General features: G+C 45.5%; 1 long non-coding RNA gene across 1 annotated transcript; it reads right to left on the bottom strand.

Annotated features, from left to right (window-relative positions):
* Positions 1-18,932: 18,932 nt before the first annotated feature.
* LOC129388200 (uncharacterized) lies at positions 18,933-20,327 on the bottom strand. The gene is made up of 2 exons (XR_008615231.2): positions 20,049-20,327; positions 18,933-19,903 (listed from the first exon to the last, which is right to left on the bottom strand). It is a non-coding gene; the product is annotated as an uncharacterized lncRNA (long non-coding RNA).
* Positions 20,328-20,679: the final 352 nt, after the last annotated feature.

Below are 20,679 nucleotides of genomic sequence, written 5' to 3' on the forward strand. Positions count from 1 at the left end.
CTTTCGTGCTCTACGCCTCCGCAAACAGAACAAAACAAACGATCGTGATAATCATCGTCGTCACCACAAAAAAACAACAACAATGATAACAGCGACATCAATCAATCAATAAGTTATTGCAGGCTCTCAAAACGGACAATGCCATCTTTTTCCTCTTAAAATAACGGACCGTACCTAAAGGGTACATATATATATATATATATATATACATAATTACTTATGTCGTACAATGACAACAAGGAAGCGTAGGGAAAACCTTCAGTTCTTAACTGAATACAACAAAGGATAAATAGGAATGAGAGCGGATGAAAAACAACTGGCCGCAGGTGAGATACGAACCCACCACGTCTTCGCATTACGCGATGCTCTTAGCAATCGAGCTACCGCGGCGCCGTTTTCCGATCTACTTTCTGGGGTACTTATGTTTATCTACTAGAACTAACCTTGGAAGTGTTAGCCAGCGCCACCATTCACAACTCCGGCTATATATATATATATATATATATATATATATATATATATATATATATATATATATATATATATATATATATATATATATATATATAATCATTTAATACTTAAGGAAACTTAATCTGACTAATACTGCTTCGCCTTTCCGGCGAAGCTGCAGCCTTCTTACTTTTGTTTATTGTCTTTATTTATTTATTTATTTATTTACCTGCATCGCCCCATAGGACATTACAGTAGAGAGGTTGCAGACTTATATACAATGCGTGATGTATACAATGCTCGATGGCAAACTGTTCCAATCTCGGAGAGTTCTAACAAAAAAGAAATAACGCAAGACGTCACCCCTACAAGAAAATTCCCTGACCTTCAAGCAGTTGTCCAGTCGCTTTGATATTTAGTGTGATGCCTGGATATATTGTTCACGGTTTATGGCTGTTTTAGAACAATAAATATCATGAAACATTTTCATCTGGCATGCCCTCTACAGTCATTTAGCTCTTGCCATTTGAGTTTAAGTTTGCTGTCTGTCATGCTAAGCTGCCTGCTATAGTTATCAAGAACAAATCTAACTGCCCTGTTCTCGATTTTTTCTAATTTATTTATAAGCTTAGATGTATGTGAGTCACAACAAACACATCCATATTCAACTATTGAGCGTACATGACTGAACTAGAGCTGCATTTTTCAGTTACTCTGTAAATGACTAAAACTCCGCCGCAAGCGACGAGATCACAGCTTAAAGAAATGTTTGTCCGCACGGCTGTTTATAAGAACTAGTTTTTTCCGCGCACTATCAGTGAGTGGAACCGGCTGCGTCCTGACATAGTTGAAACTGCTGTTGATCGTGCAAGGTTTGCCGATATGCTTAGTCAGTATGTGTAGCTTGTTCGTTTTTTTTTTTGTGTGTGTGTGTGTGTCCAGTGATTGATTGCCCGTGTTTGTTGCTTGTGTTTATTTGTTACTTTGGAGCAAAGACGTGTTTGTCTATCTTGTCACACCCTTTACTGTAATGCCCATCAGGACGCTGTATTTTATGCCTGTATTTATAAAATTTACAACTTTGGTGCTGTCAAGTGTTCCTTTATTTTGCCTCGTCTTCCCTACTGTAGTGCCCACCAGGGCGATGTGTAGGTACTTGAATAAATAAATAAATAAATAAATAAATAAATAAATAAATAAATAAATAAATAAATAAATAAATAAATAATAACAATCCCAAAACTGATGCTGCCTTATTTCCAATATAGTTAACATGCTTGTTCCATCGTGAGTTAGAAGTAAAAAAAGAAGCCTAGATATTTAAATTCCTCGTTTATGTTTAGAGTAGAATCACGGATTCTATACCTATACGGATGATTAGCGCGTTTTCTTGTGAAGGTGACGTGAACAGCTTTATTTATATTTAATGACATATCCCAACGCACACACCAGTCTACTACAGCATTTAAATCAGCCTGCAGGATTTGTGAATCCTAAATGGCATCTACCACTCTATAAACACAATTATCAGCAAAAATCCTGAATGAAGACTGTATACCACGTGAAATGTCATTAACATACAACAAACCCAATAGTCATCCCAACACTGGGCCTTGGGCAACTCCTGACGTAACTGGTGCATATTGTGAAGACATACTTCTCAGAACAAGAGCTTGTCTGCGAAATAAATATTCGGAGATCCACTCTATTATTTTACCATCCAAGTTTTAGACCTTTAACTTGGAGAGTAGGAAACTGTGTGCGACTACATCAACTGCTTTACGGAAATCTAAGAAAACGCAGTCCACAATTTGTGTCTTATCAAATGCCGAGGCTTAATCGTGAACAACCTCTACCAGTTGCGTATTGCAAGATAAACCACGCCTGAAACGATGTTAGCTGGGGTTTGGAAGATTATGTTTGGTTAAATGGGCCATAACGCAACTATATATTACATGCTCGATAATTTTGCAGGTTACACTAGTTAAGGGAACAGGACTGTAGCTCTGAACGGAGCTTCGGTATTCCACCAGCCATCACATTGCATCTCAACGGCAACGTTATTCCAAGGCTAGACAGACTACGTGTACTTGGCCTTCACATACAACACAACGGGAAGGCCACACATACCCTACACATACTCCGCCTACAACTAATCCAGGTAACGCACATGATGCAACGCATTACAAACCGCCGACAAGGACTCCAAGAAAAAGACGTACTCCGAATTGTGCAAGCCCTCATAATTAGCCAATTAAGCTACCCTATCATAATCTGACTCAGACTGAGATGCACCAGATGGACACCCTCCTCCGTACGGCACTAAAGGCAGCGCTGGGACTACCCCAACATGCGTCTACGCAGCTCCTACTACGACTGGGTGTGCACAACACCATCCGCGAAATAGTCGAAGGCCATCTTAACAGCCAATTGCAACGTCTGCAACTAACAATGCAAGGGTGCCACATTCTATCCCGGCTAGAATACCAAACACCAAGAAAACCACATCAGGAAAACCGCACACTTCTTGCGCTTAGCATTCGCAATAAATTCACGTGGCCCCAATTCCCCGGAATATGCACCCTGATCGTCATAAAGGCCGAAGAAAAGCAAGAGCACAAGCCCTGGCTCGACTCTTTGGCGATGGCACATCGAACACACCGGTCCTATACACCGACGTGGTCCGCTACCCACAGAAACGTGCCCTATGTCTAGTCGTACTAGATAGTACAGACATTCCGAGGGCTTCGGCCACGCTCAACACTGTGGACAATAGCACGGCGGAAGAGGCTGCTATCGCCCTAGCCATCGTACACGCTTCAACCATGCCGGCACCGGATAGGCCCATCACAGTGGTCACTGATTCACAGACCACCTGCCGGACTTTGGCACAAGGGAGGGTGACACCCTGCACACACCGCATCCTTACATCATTACACTCCGCAGCGTTACACAGGGTGCGTATCGTCTAGACACCTGGACACGCCTCTCGCCATGGTAATGAACGCGCTAATGCGGTAGCCCGAGAGCTCGCTAACCGGGCGCCATTGGAAGAGCTGTCCAACCCAGACGACGCACTGACAGAACCACTGAACTACACTCAAACTCTACAATATTACAGAGATACCAGGAGACACTTCCCTCCACCGCATAATTCCCTTAACCGAGAAGATGCCGTCACGTGGCGACAGCTTCAAACTAATTCATTTCCCTGCCTCTTTTATCTTCACCTCTTTCACCCCACACAACATCCCTCATACTGTCCCTATTGTGGAGCAAAGCCCACAGTATATTATTGCACCTGGGAGTGCCCACACCCTTCGGGTTACTCCCTTATTCATTCACATTCCTCCTGGGAGACTGCGCTGACGAGCTTAGACCCGCAAGAGCAGCGACGGCTGATCCGGCGGGCACGCGGAGTGGCGCGAGCCAATGGGGCCCTGAACTAAGGGCTCCACCCTACGAGGAAGTCCCCCAATCTCACTACAAATAAATGTTTTCTCTCTCTCTCTCTCTTCGCACACCACTCTTATGTATGGGCACGACTCGCGCTATCTTTCAGTCATCAAGCATGGCGATTTCATTGAGGGACTTCTAGAACAACCGCGTGAAATAAAAGCGTAACCTGTCCGCAGAATTCCTTATGATAGCGGCAGGAATGTCATCAGGGCCGCTTGCCTTAGCTTGGTTCACATCTTTTAATGACTTACGGATACCACCGACGCAAAAGGTGACTTCCCGCATGCGGTGTATTCAACAAGTAATGCAAAACAAACAGTACGTGAGCTAGACGGCAAAAACACTGATGTCGGCTAAAAGTTTCAACTTTAGACTCATCATCATGAATGACTGTTTGATCATTTTTCAAAGCGGGTACCCATCTGTCGTCCTTGACATTACGCTTCACATACCTCTAAAATTATTTCGTATCCCTGACAAGTCTTTCTCCTAGATTCAAAAAGTCCGAGTATAGGCGCTGCTGCGCATGACTGCTATTGATTTTGATTTTGAGTGAGTGCGGCTGGGTCTCATTTCGGTTCCGGGGTGAGTTATATATTTATCACCTCTGCATGCAAGTGGCGATGTTTCCATTCCTAATAAATGTTGTAAATTATTAAGAGTTTTTTTTTCCTCATGAGTCGTTAGCACTGCCTACTGGAAAGAAAAGCAATACTGAAATACATATCATTCACGTGCATTTCACACGCCGTTTATAAGAGAAGGGGTCACTGAAGACCGCAGGTTCTTTTGCAGGGTCAAAAAAAGCACGCAAAGCAATTTGAAGGGAGGTGAACATACAGCAACATATTCATTCTCTAGGCATAGGCTATCTATACCATTAGAAATACGTGTTAGTTGGCTACCTCCTTCTCTTTAAAAAATCTAATAAACCTTGTCCTGTGTATATACTTAAATGTATTGCTTCTATGCATGGTGTTCACTCTGGAAATAAAAAAAAACAAAACACGTTGAAGTGAAAAAATAGGGATGAGGTAGCCGCCGCTGGTGTTCTTAATGCATTTGTCCTCATATTGTCAGGATTTGCGTAAAAGCGAAAGTATGAACTAAAATCCGTGCATGTCTGCGCCAACAATGATGTAGTAAGCTTTTAGCCACAATAAATTTGTAACAGAAATGGTAGAGGCCGCTCGAAAGAAACCTGAAATGATATTGGTAACAGAACTTTGGTAATAACACTTTAGGGGGTGTGGTGGGGGTAGGATTCGGCATCGCCAAGGGGGCGCATAGCACCTCCCGCCCCCGGAGCTTATCCCGCCCCCTGTAGTCAGCGCCTATGGTCTAAGCTGATGTAGTGTTTCTTCTCTAGGTACGTCAGAATGCATAGTGATCGACAAAGCGCAGGACGTCAAATGAAAGTGAATTGCACGCCATACCGAGCTCTGCACAAACCTTCGGAGCTGTTAAGTTCCCATGCAAGTTTCAAACGTCTTTGTGAGTGAGCGCTTCTGTCTTTGTCTAGTGACCGTTTAAATTCGAGCAACTCTTGGCAAAACGACAATATTGTTTACGAAAGTCGCAACACTCGTATTACGCACGACATTCACACCTTCTACTTTTGTATTCTCTCCACCAGCGGCGAAAGTGGAGTCGTCGTACAAGCCGTTACTCAACCACGGGTGAATGTAGATGGCTGACTACGCTCTCACAAACAAGCAAAGAGAGAAAGAGAGAGAGAACAAGAAAATATGATATTCGTAACTTTGCTTCTGTGTCTCAGGGCCTCGCTAAACCGAAGGCTTCGCGTCCAGAATAGAAAGGCAACGAGAGTTGGCGCATCACTAACTCTGGCGTTGCTTTATGAGCGGAGGCAGTCATCAAGGTGAAAACAATGGCCTCCCAGATACGGTTGCCATGGGGACCCGCAGGAGCTTTCAAAAAGGAACCTTTCTATCGTGCGGGGCACGAGGCTTGTGACTCTTCCGAGATAGCAGCGCCCGCTCTCGCTGCGGCGCGACAGCGGCGGAGAATGGACTCTACCGGGCGCCCTTTCCAACGCACCTTCGCGCCATCAGAGAGAAGAGCAGAACTCGGCCGACGTGCGTCCCTTTATTCACATTTTATCAACGTGCTTCGGCCGCCTACTTCGCGCCCCGCGACGGTGCCAAAGCGAAGGCGCCGTAGGGTTCTGTAGCTTCTGGCCGGCGAGAGCACGCCTGGTCTCGGCAGTCCCATAACCGCCGGCTGCGGCTTGGGCGGAACCGATGGTCCTACGTGACCGGACCGCCAAAGGCGATCGCTGGTGGAGGAAGCAGCCGCCGCCCCCTCCCCCGTAACCCCGCGAGGCACTGCGCTGCTGAGAAATGGAGATGCGTCTACCCCCCGCTTTCCCTTTCTTTCTCGCGGGGATTAATGGAGTATACGCCCAACCAGCTATCCGCATGCAGTGCGGCTCCACAAGCTCGTGTACGGAGCACCTCAAATGTACCAGGGGCGCAGCTTCGAGATGAACCATGAGAGGAACCTTGCAATGTTCTTTTTTTTTTTTTCTCTGGCCCTTTAGGTTTTCTTCCGTCTCATTTAAAGTTCGCATGTCCGCGCATGTGCCGGAGTATAATCTCGGCGCTGAAAAGCTCGAAGGCAGGTGCGGGGCAGTGCGGGGGACATGGGAATAAGAAAAGTAAAACAAAAGCTTAACCAGCTCACATACGTATGATTGCTTTTTTAAATTTTAATTCCTAGCGCTTTACTAACTGTGAACGTAAGTCCATGGTCGTGTTTGTTGAGAGGGCGGAACTTTCTAGTGTTCGAAGTAGTTATGAGATAAATATTGGCCAATATGTTTGTTCGTGTCTGTAATTTATTTGCTTTGGCCCTGGCATAAGAGAAAATGAATAAAAGGCACGCTTGTAGTGCAGAAGAGCGTCAACCAACGGAAGATAAACTTCCATTCGCATATTACATTAAACAGCTATGTAATAAAAATGCATGTTGGGAGCTAAAATTCTCGATTGACAACAATATGCTGCGACTAAGGCGTCTTTAGATGAACATTTCTAAGAAGCACTGCTGAGTGGAAAATGGAAGTGCAAAACGGCAGCCGAGCCAAGTCTTTTGCCTCGTACACGACGGTGGAATGGTCGTCAAACCGGCTTTTCAGTGAGCCAGTTGGAACGTGTTTGGAAAGTGAAAACCCGCCCAGATAGCGGAAGGAGTGGGGCTCGTAAAACAGAAAAGAGGATTTATCGTCTGAGGAACGGCGTAGGAAATTTAGCGTAACCGACGGAGAAATGTTTTGCGCTGAAGGGTGTAGGTGTATGCTGTCTCATTTGAGTGTGCAGAAAGCAGGGGATCGATGCGTCGAATAATGCAAAAATATAGCCGACTGAACCCTTATGAAAATGGGTTTAGAGTTCCTTTCGAACTCCTAATGAGTTCCTACGAAGTCAGAAGGCGCTCTATAGGAACTCGCGATCTATAGAGTTTTCTGCACAGAATCTCTATAAGAAGTCTAAAGAAGCCTGTCCACAGAAACAAGTCATTTCACACACAATAGATACGCAATAGAGGGTGTATTGACGTCATATGTACTGAATTCTATAAAGAAATTTTTATAGAATGTCTTTAAAAATTCTAGCGCGACCTGTCTATAGAATGGCCCTCCATTCGCCCTCTATAGACGTTCTATAGAGGGTGTATTGATATCATATGTACTAAATTCTATAAAATAATGTCTACAGAACGCTTTTAACACTTATGCGGCTTGTATATAGGCTGACTCTCCATTGACCCTCTATAAGCGGTCTATAGAGATTTTATTGTCATCATATGTACAACATTTTACAGAAGAATGTTTATAGAACGTTTTTAGCGCTTCTTATGCGGCCTGTCTATAGACTGGCTCTCCATTCCCATTCTAAAAATGTGCCATCATATGACATCATATGTACTGACTTCTATAGAGGAACGTTTATAGGACTTATAAAGAAGCTAAAGTGTGGCCTGTGTAGGAATGGCTCTATATTTTCACTCTACAAACATTCAATAGAAGGGGTTCAATACTGTTGTCTTTCTAACTCGGAAAGGCAACAGTGCACCCATGGAAAATTTTTTACATGGAACAAATGATATGAAAAAGTGATGTACGTTACTTCAGAGTGAATATGGGCGGTGCTCTTTGTGCTAAACTTCTAGCACGACGCTCCCAGCCTGGTGCGTGCATGCGCAAGCCATGTGCGGAGTACTAGCATACAAGTCGTACAAGCTACTGAGGAGATATTGGGGCTATTTATCTGAACATCGTAGTTGTAGGATCAGCGCACTAGGACGATCTATGACAAACACAATCGCCGAGTTTGTATTCGGTGTGTTCGTTCATGCTTATATAAGTGCGCCGCCTCTACAACTACAATAGTACTAATTAGGTTTGCTCGTACGTCTTGCTTATTACTCTTCTATCAGCGTCCAAAATCCCTATTGACTTGCACGGTATTTTTAATCATACGCATTTATGTAAAGCACGTACAATAAAGGTGCTAAACGTGATCACCATCGTTATCATTCCTCATTCAAATTTTATTTATATTTTTGTGCAGCAGACGGATATTGAAAGAGGAGAGGTTAGAGGGGGTGCTCGGCTAAGTTTGATGATATGACAGTGTCGGTAGTGCGGGTTTCTTTTCACTCCATGGATCTTGTACTGAAAGGAGTAACAGTAACAGCAAGGGGCAGCATGGTATCAAGGGATGTGACTCTATCTCCGGTTACGCCTGAATACGTGCATTGGAAGGACTCCGACAAGCCCATGCCGCGCTTCTGCTTCGAACCTGTATGGATTCAGGTTTCCCTTAGCTCGGACACACAACGACAACCCGGGTCTCTTTGTCATGGTATCGGACCGGCATTGAAGAAGCGGGCCTTTCTCCATACCGTACCGAAACGCCTGAAAGGCGAACGAGAATGAGGTGAACTTGGACGTAACATTCGTCGGTGGCACTCGACTGCAACTGCCTGGATCGAACTTCCTATCACAGGCAAGCTTTTTAGAGAGTGCGTATTTGTCTTCATTATTCTTGCCTTGTAAAATGTTGAACAGCGCGCGCACGACTGGAACTGTTAACACTCACTCACTCACTCACTCACTCACTCACTCACTCACTCACTCACTCACTCACTCACTCACTCACTCACTCACTCACTCACTCACTCACTCACTCACTCACTCAGTGGTAGTCGGGAGTCACTGCCAGGATGTAATGTACACTTCTTATGTTACACTTCATCATATTTTGTTTCAATAAAGATGAAAGAGGTAGGCCGCGCCACGGCTGCTCCGGATGACACACATCATCAGAAATACCAGAAGTTGTGACCTGCGCGAAAACACGTGCCAATAACGCGTGACCATGTACACAGGTAAATTGTGCAAGTTTTCATTTCTGCGTGTTTGCGTTGTATTTATGTGCACTTCATGTATGTGCAGTGCTCGACAGCGTTTTCACTGGAGAGAGAGAGAGAGAAAGGGAGAAAAGGAAAGGCAGAGAGGTTAATCAGACTTTGTCGTTTGCTGCCCTACGCTGAGGAGGGGGATGGGGGAGTAAAAGAAAGAAAGAGAACACGTGAGCCTAGCTGACATGACAAGCAACTACTCTCAAGCAGGATTTGCTCTCTTTACAATAGGACGTGGTACATGACATATCTGGCTAGGGCAATAGCGGAATTTTAAAACATTCTTTTATAACTTCACGGCTAGAAGAAATTACAAAGTGAGCGGGTTATTAACGATAAGCAACTTTTACATCGTTCACCAACTTGTTCAAAGTGTGGCACAAACTTGTGTTCAGTATTCTCAATCCTAAACTCAGTATTCAGAACAAAACTGGGGGTTTCGATTAAAATTAGAAGGCAGATGACGCAAGGACCCGGAGTTTGTCAACCACGTAGGTAAACTGTCTGAAGCGTCTCTTAGAGTCTAAGGAAATCATAAACTTCATTCGCTTATTGTAAGGTGACCGCCTTTTATACGCGCCTACAGTCTAATGTGATAAGCACCCTCGTTGAGATGCAGTCGATATGCAAGCACCGTTGGCCGAAGGCTTGAGCTCTGTCTGCCACACCCGAACTGTGACGCGACCTTTTGGAGCTTTATGAATAAATAATGCTCTTATATCAGGCGCTCCCTGTCTCGAAAAATAGCCTCCACAGCCAACATCATTTTCTTCGTACTCTTCCTCTTTCCTTTTCTATGCTCGGGTGAATGTGACTGCCGCGTAAGGAATTAGAACGCGATTGAACGATGCAGTAGTCTTCAACGGTGATCCCTAGTCAGTCACTCAAGCCCCCGTCCTGCGCTCAAAGCGTGTGTAAAGTTCTTGTGTCCAAACGCTGGCTCAAACCCACGACGGGGGATTCGGTCAAGAAGCGAGCTATTTCACACGTGTTTCTATTCGGATTGTCACGATAATAAATTTGTTTACAGAGCGAGGGTTAAAGAAAGGTAAATGTAGAAATTATAAGAAAAACAAAAAGATTCTGAGATGAAATAATTAAGCATCCAGAAATAAAATAGGAGAAGGTATTGATAATTTTAAAAATTCAACAAGATAATCTTTTTGTGCCCCTAACAAAATTGTAAATTGAGAGAAAATCATCCCTGTGGCTGAGTCCTAACGAAAACTCCCAAAAGAGAGAATGGTTGGCGAAGTCAGTGATAGCCGTAGTTATTGAAATGATATTTCTAAGAGATTTCTTTGTCTTGAATATCGTCGGCAAGAAAGAGAGAAAAAAAAAAAGCCGAATAGATTCAGGTAAATTGCAAAATAACACAGAAGGGACACAGCTAGACCGGACCTGTGTAAGTAAATATTTAAAGGCAGAATACTGCATCTCAATTTTGTAAGCGAACCTTCAAATTGTTTTGAATGACGTTAGTTATGCCATGGGAAACACAGATGATGGAATTCAGGGGACGATGCTAGAGTGGGTTTTGCGGAATTCTGCGATGTGGAAAGAGGTGTACCAGAATGTGCTGTTGATACAACACGTCGTCGTCATCGTCGTCATCATCATCAGCATCATCATCAAGAAAGGAGCAGCAGAATAATGGGCAGTAAGAATACGGAGAAAAAAGAAAGAAGAAAGAAGTCGAAGCAAAATAATAATAACAATGTGGTTATTCGATCTGCTTCCAAGAACCGAAATCACAAACTTAATATATAGGAGCACGGCCATCCATGATGGGCTGCAGAGCGCACAAATGAACGGTTCATAAATTAACGTACATAAGACCACTGCGGTATTTGAGTCCCAAGATCGCGAGGTACAGAAGCCAGTCAGTCGGCCTCTTTATAGCCAGCATTTCAGTCATAGGAAGCGCATCGCAACCGGCCAAGCTTAAGCGGAACATGCGGGTGACAGATAGGCACCACAACACCTGCAAGCAAAACAAGTATTAATGACGAATGGGCACGTAGTTCACAGTGTTCACTTTTGTGAGGAGGAGTAATAATGATAGCGAGTGCTAGCTTAAACCAAGAATACGAAAGCGACCACCTCACTTAGTTCTAATCATTAATGCCACACATAAACGAGGTTTTACAGACGCCATCACTGTTATGAGAAGAATAAACGTAGCTTAGCTTTCTAGGTGCAGGGCGTCAGGATGTGAGACAGCGAAGGTCGTAAACCTCCCACGCCTTAAAAATTGTTATGAGAGAAAAAAAAAAAAAGTGAAAAGTACAAGACTGCACGCCGCTGTTTCTGTTCCTTATCGCGACTTAAGAAATCGACCTGTGGGTGTGGCTAAGGCAAAAGCTTCCACTGTGCTGGATTTAACGATAAGAAGAGTTTGCGACTCAAACGAAAACTGCTGGTGGAGGTAGGTCGGCAATTCGAGGACCATTACTCGTACCTTAAAATATTTACAGGCGATTACTCACTCGCTGTTACGCTTATTCGCATATTTCAAATTGTTCCCCTTGCGCCTTCCGTAATTTTTATTGTAAACCTTTAAGGGGCACTGACAACCTCATCTTTAATCGCGTGCACTGTTCAAGTAGAAACAGCTTATTGGCTGCAATGTTTCTGTTATTCTTTCTTTTCATTTTTTCTCCCCGTTCGTCGGGTATTTTGTCTTGTATAGACTGTCATAACTTTCCTTCCTTTCTCTATTCTTTGTTTGTTGGTTGGTTTGTTAGATTCATTGATTGACATATGTACTATAGGTCTTCTTGCAGCCTTTTCTTGCAGTCGTACTGCGTGCTTCATCGAACACATTAAGCAATTATTAAAACAGAAGTACTATAGAGATAGAGAAGTTGTTTTTACTGCCACATTTTATCCGCTCCCGAGCACATTGGAATGAATTGTGCGATAATCACTAAATAATTTATAATGAACTAAAATTCACCGTTCAATTATTTCCTAATACAGATTACAATAGCTGAATCGCAGCCGTTTATTTAACGTTCAAAGAATATATATTTACATACGGCCACTAAGTAAGTATTCTGAGATTGCTACCGCGTTCGACATATTTGTGCCCAAAATGTGACGAAACATGCAATGGTGCTCCGTGTACATTTGTACCGCATAATGGGGGAAATTATTTCGACACAAGAATAGTCAGTTGAACGCCAACGCATTTCGAAGTTTTCGCGTGTGTGCCTTGGTGCCAGTCTCGGGATAGGTGATGAGTGTACACGAAATGAGCACGCACTGAATGGCTTAAAGGAACATTGAAGATAAATATAAAGTTAAGCTGTATCAGTGAATCGCCCTTCTACAATAAAAAAAAAGGCTCACTTATTGCGAGAGGAGGCTTGATAAACTTGAAAAGACGTTAAAAAGAAAGACTGGTGGCGACGCCGCCTTGTAGTTTCAGAAACAACTCGCCGTGTCCTCTTAAAATTCAGCTAGTGAAGCATGCACTCTAAAGTAAATAAGAAAAAAAATTCATTGGCAGACTTTAACGCATTGAGAGATCACGTACCTATAATGTACATTTGTAACCTTATTATGTACGGTAAAGTGAAACTGGATGACACAATTTCTAATCTACCCCCCCGCGAACAATATCACCGACAAAATCACCTCTCTGTGTTATATTGCATTTCTTTTTTCAAGAATGACCAGGTCTTTTCTGAACAACCTGGTATGTTCATTCGTAAGGTTATCAGACCTGTACCTCTAATGCTTCGGCATCAAATTTCAGACTGGGGTTCCAGCATGTCCTCGGTCCTGTGTTCACTTTATCTTCGTCTGGTTACTTTTACAACATAATAAATGTAACGGGGCGAAGATAAGGAATAACCTGCGCAAGCTGCAGATACGCTGGTGCAGATTGTCTCTCGTGCTGCTTCTTCTTTTTTTTTTCTCGCATCTTTGTAAAGTTGAAAGGGCATTGAATTGGAACGGCCACTGCGGTCATTGAATTCGACTCATCCATTTTTTTCCGGCTTCCTGCCTCTTTCCACTTACCAGGTGCTTTTTTTTTTTTTTTTTCCTGCGCCACACTTTTTAAAATTCCCTATGCCGGCTGGATAGCACGATTCGAACATTGAGCTTAATTACTCGATGAAGCGGCCATTACTTCTACAAGAAATCAAAATGCTTAGTTGAATAATTAACATAATTACGCTAATTAGCTTTTAAATTATTTACTGTACAGCGCATATTTAAATTTACGAGTTGTAGCTGGCGAGTTCGCAAGGCATATCCGCTTGGAACTAAGTCTCAAAACTACACCAGTTTCGAGATATTTATGTTCAAAGGGTCCAACGAAATGCATTTGCGTTCCAGTCACTTTAGTGCTTCAGTACATAAAACGACGTTTTTTTAAACATGTAAGTGGAAAACCAGTGCATATTTAGCGCAAGTTTGACGGCGCATATCTTGAAACTGGTGCCATCCTGAGAAATTGTTCCATGTCAATATGCCATGCAAACACGCTAGCTACAGTTCGTAGATCGAAATATGTGCCGTAATTAATTATAAGGTTAGCATAATTATGTTTATGTTCAATTAAGCATTTGGATTTTCTGTAGAAGTAATGGCCGCCTCATCGAGTAATTTAGCTCAAGGGTTGGAATTTTCCTCTAGCAGATAGAACATTTTTTACAAATTTTGTGCAGCTTACCGAAAAAAAGAAACCACCCTATGTGAGCACGGAAACCCGTTATAAACGTTTGCACCGTCTACATTAACTTGGGTGTCATAAAATGTGCGCTTTGCAATTACCAAGTGCAACTAGGAAGTGGTGCCACTGTTCGTGTCTTTTTTGCAGAAAACTTTGTTTTCACGATGCAGTACGCGCACCACGTGTTCAATGTGGGACATACAATACAGAAGGTGGCTGAACGAAATTCTCGACACCGCCATGGCACCGGTCATTCTGGCCTATATGGTGGTTGGTTGGTCGTTACTTAGTAAAATTACGCAATCCACTACTTTCCATTCTTGCAGGAAACCACCTAACTTCGCCATTCTTTTGTCGTGCTTGCACGACTGCGCCACCTAGGGCTGATCGCCGCAATCGTCGACAGCTCACGTCTGGTTCGCTCGACAGCAGGTGGCGGGCAAGGTATACGGCGAATCGCGCAAATATAGGTGTTCTGCAGTAAAACTCCCTGAGCAAGAGAACCAGGGTGCACACGTTAAATCTTGTCACGCTGCCACCTCTGCTTGTTTGATATCGCCGTGGTTCACATAGCCAGGACAAAGAGGCCTCAGATGATGGCCTCATTACCCGCTCTGAGGAGATAGTTGAAAATGTTGGCGGTGAGAGAGAGAGAAGAAACTTCTGGTATTATTTTTATTATTATTTTTATTTTATTACTATCGGTGAAGTTCGCAGCGAAGAGCACAATTCTAGTGACAAACAATGCTGCCACATTACGCTTTACATATTGGGACTAGAAGACAAGAGATGCAGTGAATACGTAGCAGTGCTATTAATGCGTTAGCATTGTTAAGTTACTTCACGCACTCAGGCCGCGGGACGTCTGTCTATGTAATTTGTCTCCAACCGCCTCGATCCCACATATCTGGGTCACTGGCTAGTCCACGGTCGAATGGATTGCGCATAGGGCTGCTGTGCTGAGGGGTAAGGGTTGGAAACCAACCGTCAGACCAACTTTGGGGTCACCGAGTATGTGGCAATTTGTACACATGTGCCGCTCTTTCACCCCGGCATGGGTCACTGTAGATGCGGGACTGGGTAAGTGTCGCTGTTCAACTGTTCAATGAAACTGTTTGACGCCTACTTGGACCACTGGTTATGGGACACTCGGACTGCGCTGGTCTTCAATCAACGTCTTTGACGCCAACTTTGGTAACTACATGCAGGTGCTACTGGGAATGTGCCGCTCTACAATGACGAAAGAGATCCTTTAAATTTATTTGATGCTGGGCGGAATCGCACCCACGTCACAACGGTCCCTCAAGGACAGCAGCCCGACGTTTTAGCGAGCTGCGCCATAAATGCACTAGTTACGTGCCGCTGGTCAATGAGCATCTCGCCAACTTATTTACTGAGTATGTGCCACTATGTGTGCGGCAAGTGAGGGAACAATAATCAGCATTCGCAGGCACCGGCGCGTCATGCTTCTCGTCTCGGAGGCCACACGCCGGCTTCTTGGCAGCACCACTAGATGGCGCACCGTGTCCAGAAAGAAGCGGGAAAGAGCCCGGTTGCCGCATGACGCGTTTATCAGCGTTCGCAAATACCGGCAGTCCCCGCATTTCGGAGGCCACGCGCAGGCTTCGCGGCGCCGCCGCTAGATGGCGCCAAGTGTTCTCACGAAAGCCTAAAAGAGGAGTCCTGCTGCAGGACACGTCTCATACATAACTCGTTTCGACGGTGGAAATATGTTGCGTTCCTATATTGATTCGATGCTAAACCCATTACCGCCGACTGGCATCGTGAGATGGGTTCTGGCGATTTTTTTTTCTCGAATGCGAAGACTTTGCCGAATCTTTGAGTCATTTCACGCTTAAACACAACCTTACGTAAAAGGAACTACAATGTCAGAAGTAGAGCGTAGTAAAGTCTATTTGTTTCAGCAAAGTTATATCAAAACACTCGTACGCTTTTCGGGTAAAGCGATTGTTGGCGATTTTTCGATCCTTCGCTTAAATGAAACTTCGGATAAACGGAACACATTTTTTTCGTCCCTCCGAGTTCCGTTTAAGCAAAGTCTACTGTGTGTATACCGGGAGTTCAAGATTGTGCTTGATGGTTTTTTTAAATTTAGGCACTGGGAGGCACGCGAAGACCATCTGTGCAAATAAGTTATGTGGCCAGGGGGATACAAAGGGAGATGATAATTATCGTTGTCAGCAGCCCAATTAACTAAAATGGAATAATTCACTCTTTTATGACTGCAGTAACTGGGTATGTTTGTATTGAAAAGTTAGAGGCAGTTTCGTGTTTCTACACAGCATCAGTTGGAAGAATTCTAGCGTGTCATTGCTCCGAGATATCCGGCAACAAATTTTAATTGCCGTTCGCATGATTACGCATGCAAGAGTGAGGATCGGCGCAAAGCTCCTCCCTGATGCGAGGCGGCTGTCTGACAACAGGGCGGATACATAGGCAAAGATGATAACTGTTCCCCTTCCCCTTTCGGCTTGCCCGTTCTTCCTTCGCGCGCGCCAGACAGCCGCGTCAGTCAGCTTCCCTCGCGTGCCTTCATTCGCACAAAGAGCACACGATGCGTGGCCACGGTGTTATACAGAACATCACGGCGACAGCGATGGCAAAAATGCGCCTGGAGTGTCCATATAATTGTTATCGATGGCTACTCACCCATCTATCCCACCGCTGAAGGCAGCAGCAGTGAAGGAAGCATTCTTCTACCAATTAAATCCTTTATAAAATCTTTTTAACTGTCGACAGGGATATATATATATATATATATATATATATATATATATATTCCACATACCGGGAGACAGCTCAGGGGCATAATTGGTTTTGAAGACGGTTTTTACTACCTACTGATATGTTAAAGACATGAAAAACAGATTATTATTGCGATAAAAATTATTTGGTCATTCCAAGTGCATTTACGGTGTCGGCGTCGCCGTGAGGATCCGTAGAAAGTCCACGGGCGATAACGCCATCGCCGCGCGCCCTATGCTGTATGTGCGAGCGACGGCGTGCGAGGGGAGCCGACGATCACGGCTCAATCTCGCGCACGCAAGAGAGGAAAGCGGGGAGGAAGCGCGTCGCTTTCCGTCGCGCGCAAGGCTTCGGAGGTAGGGTAGATGGGGGGGGGGGGAGCGCGTTTTACTCCGGGCGGCCTGGGCGCGACTACGATTTTTTTCTGAAGTACAGCGGGACGTGGCACTTGCGAAGGCGCCGGACGTTTGCGCGCATGCACAAGTAAGCGCGCGTGCAAGAGAGAAAATGTGGGGGCTTTTGCTCCTTGAATATATGACTCTGCCGAGGCACTACAGAGGTGAAGTTAGCGCGTGTTGTACGCGTTTGTCCCTAGGCGTGCCGGCATTGCGGAGTGGACTCGAGTTTGCGGCGCGGTGAAACAGGTGATAACATCGCAGATCTTTCCGTGGGAGCAGTAGGGATCGCGGAAGAGGCCGCTCCGAATATATTGAAAATCTAGAAGGCAGAGCGCCTTAGCAACCGCGGTTGAACGCGAATGGCTAAAAGGGTGCCGGCGACGAGAATACGCCACGCTCCCCTAACGCGTTTTACGCTAACCCAACCTAACGAGGCCGACAGAAAGACAATAATCCGCACGGCGTAACCGCTGTGAGAATACGCCGCGGCACCCTAAGCCTATTCGCTAACCTAACGGAACCTAAGCTAACCCAAACCTAACCTAACGTGGGGGAGACGCAAATCCAATAATCCTCACGGCGTGGCATAAGGCAATCGCGTTCAACCGTGGTTGCTAAGGCGCTGTGCATTTATTTTACTCAAACGGGACCACTAAAATATGTTCTTGAAAAGTCCAGGAGAGCAGGCCCGGCCAATACTACGGCCCCTATCACGCCCCCGGGAAAATCAATTTTTTTTTTCTTTTGAAGGTAGAGAGTTGTAAGGCACGGCCAAGTTATAATCCGGCATGATTGACTCAGCACCAGCGCCGCACGCGTGAGAAAGTCTATCCGACGCATCTTCACACACAGCGATCACCAAATGGGGCGTCAGTGCCCGCTGCTTCACCTGTTCCACCGCGCCGGCAGCTAGTGTCCGAACGTAAACTCGACCCCACTCCGCTATGCCGGCATGCCTAGGGACAAACGCACGCAAAGAAACTTATCCACCGTAGCATACCGTAGTGCTTAGGCAAAGTCACATATTCAAGGAGCAAACGCCCACGGATTTTCTCTCTCGCACCCGCTCTTACTCACGCCTGCGCAGAAACGTCAAGCGCCGCGAGAAACTCCACGCCCCCTCTGTACTTACTAGCAATAGCAAAAACGCTGCCGAGCCGACCCGCGGCGGAGACACGGGATCACGCTTTCTTGCTCTGGCAGCCCGCGGGTAGCCAGAAGTGGAAAATCGAACAAGCCCAATGAGCGACGCAACCGGTGGTAAGCTTCGTCTGCCGCTGCTGCTAAACGAGCAGCTCCAGCAAAGGCTCAGCGCCGCCATCGTGAGGACCCTGTAATTCAAAATCAAATTCTTTGCGACGATACATCCCGAATCTAAAACACTTAAAAGCTGCGCTAAAAATTCGAATTAGGGAGTATCGTGATCGCCGTTGAATTCTTTTGGCCTGCATCCCTTCGTCATAGGTCAAGCATGCTCTGGCGAAATAAAATAATTCTTGGGAACTGAACTCCTTCCTTAACAGTTAAAGTAGTTACTGTCTAAAAGTAGCTGACTACAGTAGGTGCTACGCCGAAAATACGACAGAAATATGTGTGGTTGCCGCTTTCACCAAAAGAAGGCTTCTCTGGTTTACATTATTCGGAGAGGGGTCAAAGTTTTATCGATGAAAGACGCAGCACAGGGCACAGTGCGCAATCAAGCATATTAGTCCGCACCTTAGTACACGCAGTTAACAAACTTTATTTGAACCACGTAAGCATTTCCGGATATGGCCTTTAGAAGAAACTGCAAATTCACAGCACACTTGTCTGGCTCCACTCGCCTCTCGCGAGGTTGCACTTCACACTTTCATGTTCATACATCCAGCTGACAGCTGAGGAAAATGGAAGAAAAAAAAAAACATCGTGAACTATCGGCTAAGTATGAGCAAAAAGGCACTGTCCTTCCCTTTGCTCATTCAAAGGAAGCGGTAAGAAGGAATAAAAAAAAAATGCTTATCTTCAAATTTCCAGGGAAGGCTTTGGCACCTTAAGTCAGTCCAAATCACTCATCACACTGCTTCAGCCGATATTAGAGGCACCACTAATGGGAGAGGGGACAGCACAGGAACGCATGCAGAGGTCCGATATGATCCACGGAAGCAGCAGCAAAAACGGGTTCACAAAGGCGGGACGTGAAGTTCATGCGCAGCGATCGGTAGCGTGGTGCGCCGTGCTGAAGGTAGCTTTCTGCGGAAACTGTCGCGGGTCGTCCGTGTAGTTGAGTGGTCCCTGTTCGCAGGCAGCCGCCGGCGCCAGTCTGCGTGCTAGCCGCCTCAAATTTTGACCCTGGAGCGTCGGGCTCATACGCCGCCCCAGGCTCAAGCTGCCGCCGCGATGCCGGCCTCGTACCAAACATTGTGTCATGCTGACACTCGCCTTCGGTGAAGATGTTCGGAAAAACCAGCTGCTCGCCCGGTGGTCGTCGGTCACTCATGGTGCAATCTAAGGCTGCAGTAGACGCGTACTCGTTGAAGTCGTACGACGTTGGCACTGGGTCTTGCTTCGCAGCGGCAGCCTGGATGCCGAGAATGGAACACACAAGGAACGGAAGCAACGCGGCTGCGCGTGCCGCCAGTTGCACGCTTCTTCGAATAAGCTCCACGTGCTCGTGCCACCACCAGGCTTCGACCGAAGCTCGTTCGCCACGGGCCTAGCAAAAGAAATCAAAGAAAGAAATAAACAAACACCGTTGCCCCTCTCGCTCGTTCCTAGCCACAAAGTAAATGTATAGAATAGAGCTTCATACAACAATTAACTCTGGCGCTAGAGTCTTCGGAAGTTGCAAGCTGGCTCACACATAAAGAACAAAGAGCGGGCTGGTTCAGCTAACATGGGAATGATGGATTCGCCTAAACTTCGTCCTTCTGGCTTCAAACGGTTTCGTCACTTCGTAAACACATCGTTGCAAATTAGGTTCTCTGTCATAAATAATTCAATAAATACAATTAATATCGCCAGAAGACAGGATTAGAACACACGACGGCTGATTACACAAGCCCGATATTGGAACCATTACGTCAAGGACGTATGTATCCATGCGTGTATCGACAAGCGGCATAGGACGAGACGTTCATTGAGGGTACCCTAGCCGTTTGTGCGCAGGCGCGAGTACGAGCGGGTGCGAGAGTGAAAATCTGGTGGCTTTTGCTCCGTCTGCCTAGGCACTACGGAGGAAGTTTCTTAGCGTTTGTTGTATGCGTTTGGGTCCCCTAGACATGGGGCTCTTGCATTGTCCAGGGGGCGCTGCCAGAAAGGTGCTAAAAAGCGCCCTCTGTCCTAAAATGGGTCGTACCAAGCTCGGTCGTCTGCTTCGGAAAGCACGTTTACAATATGGACCCGCCACTTTCGGTTGTGTTGTATCACGGCCTGCAGCGAATATCGGGCACCGAAGATTTTTTCAGGAGTGGCACGCTGCGTAAAGGCAGG

This window comes from Dermacentor andersoni, chromosome 1, assembly GCF_023375885.2.
Source record: "Dermacentor andersoni chromosome 1, qqDerAnde1_hic_scaffold, whole genome shotgun sequence".
Classification (NCBI taxonomy): domain Eukaryota; kingdom Metazoa; phylum Arthropoda; class Arachnida; order Ixodida; family Ixodidae; genus Dermacentor; species Dermacentor andersoni.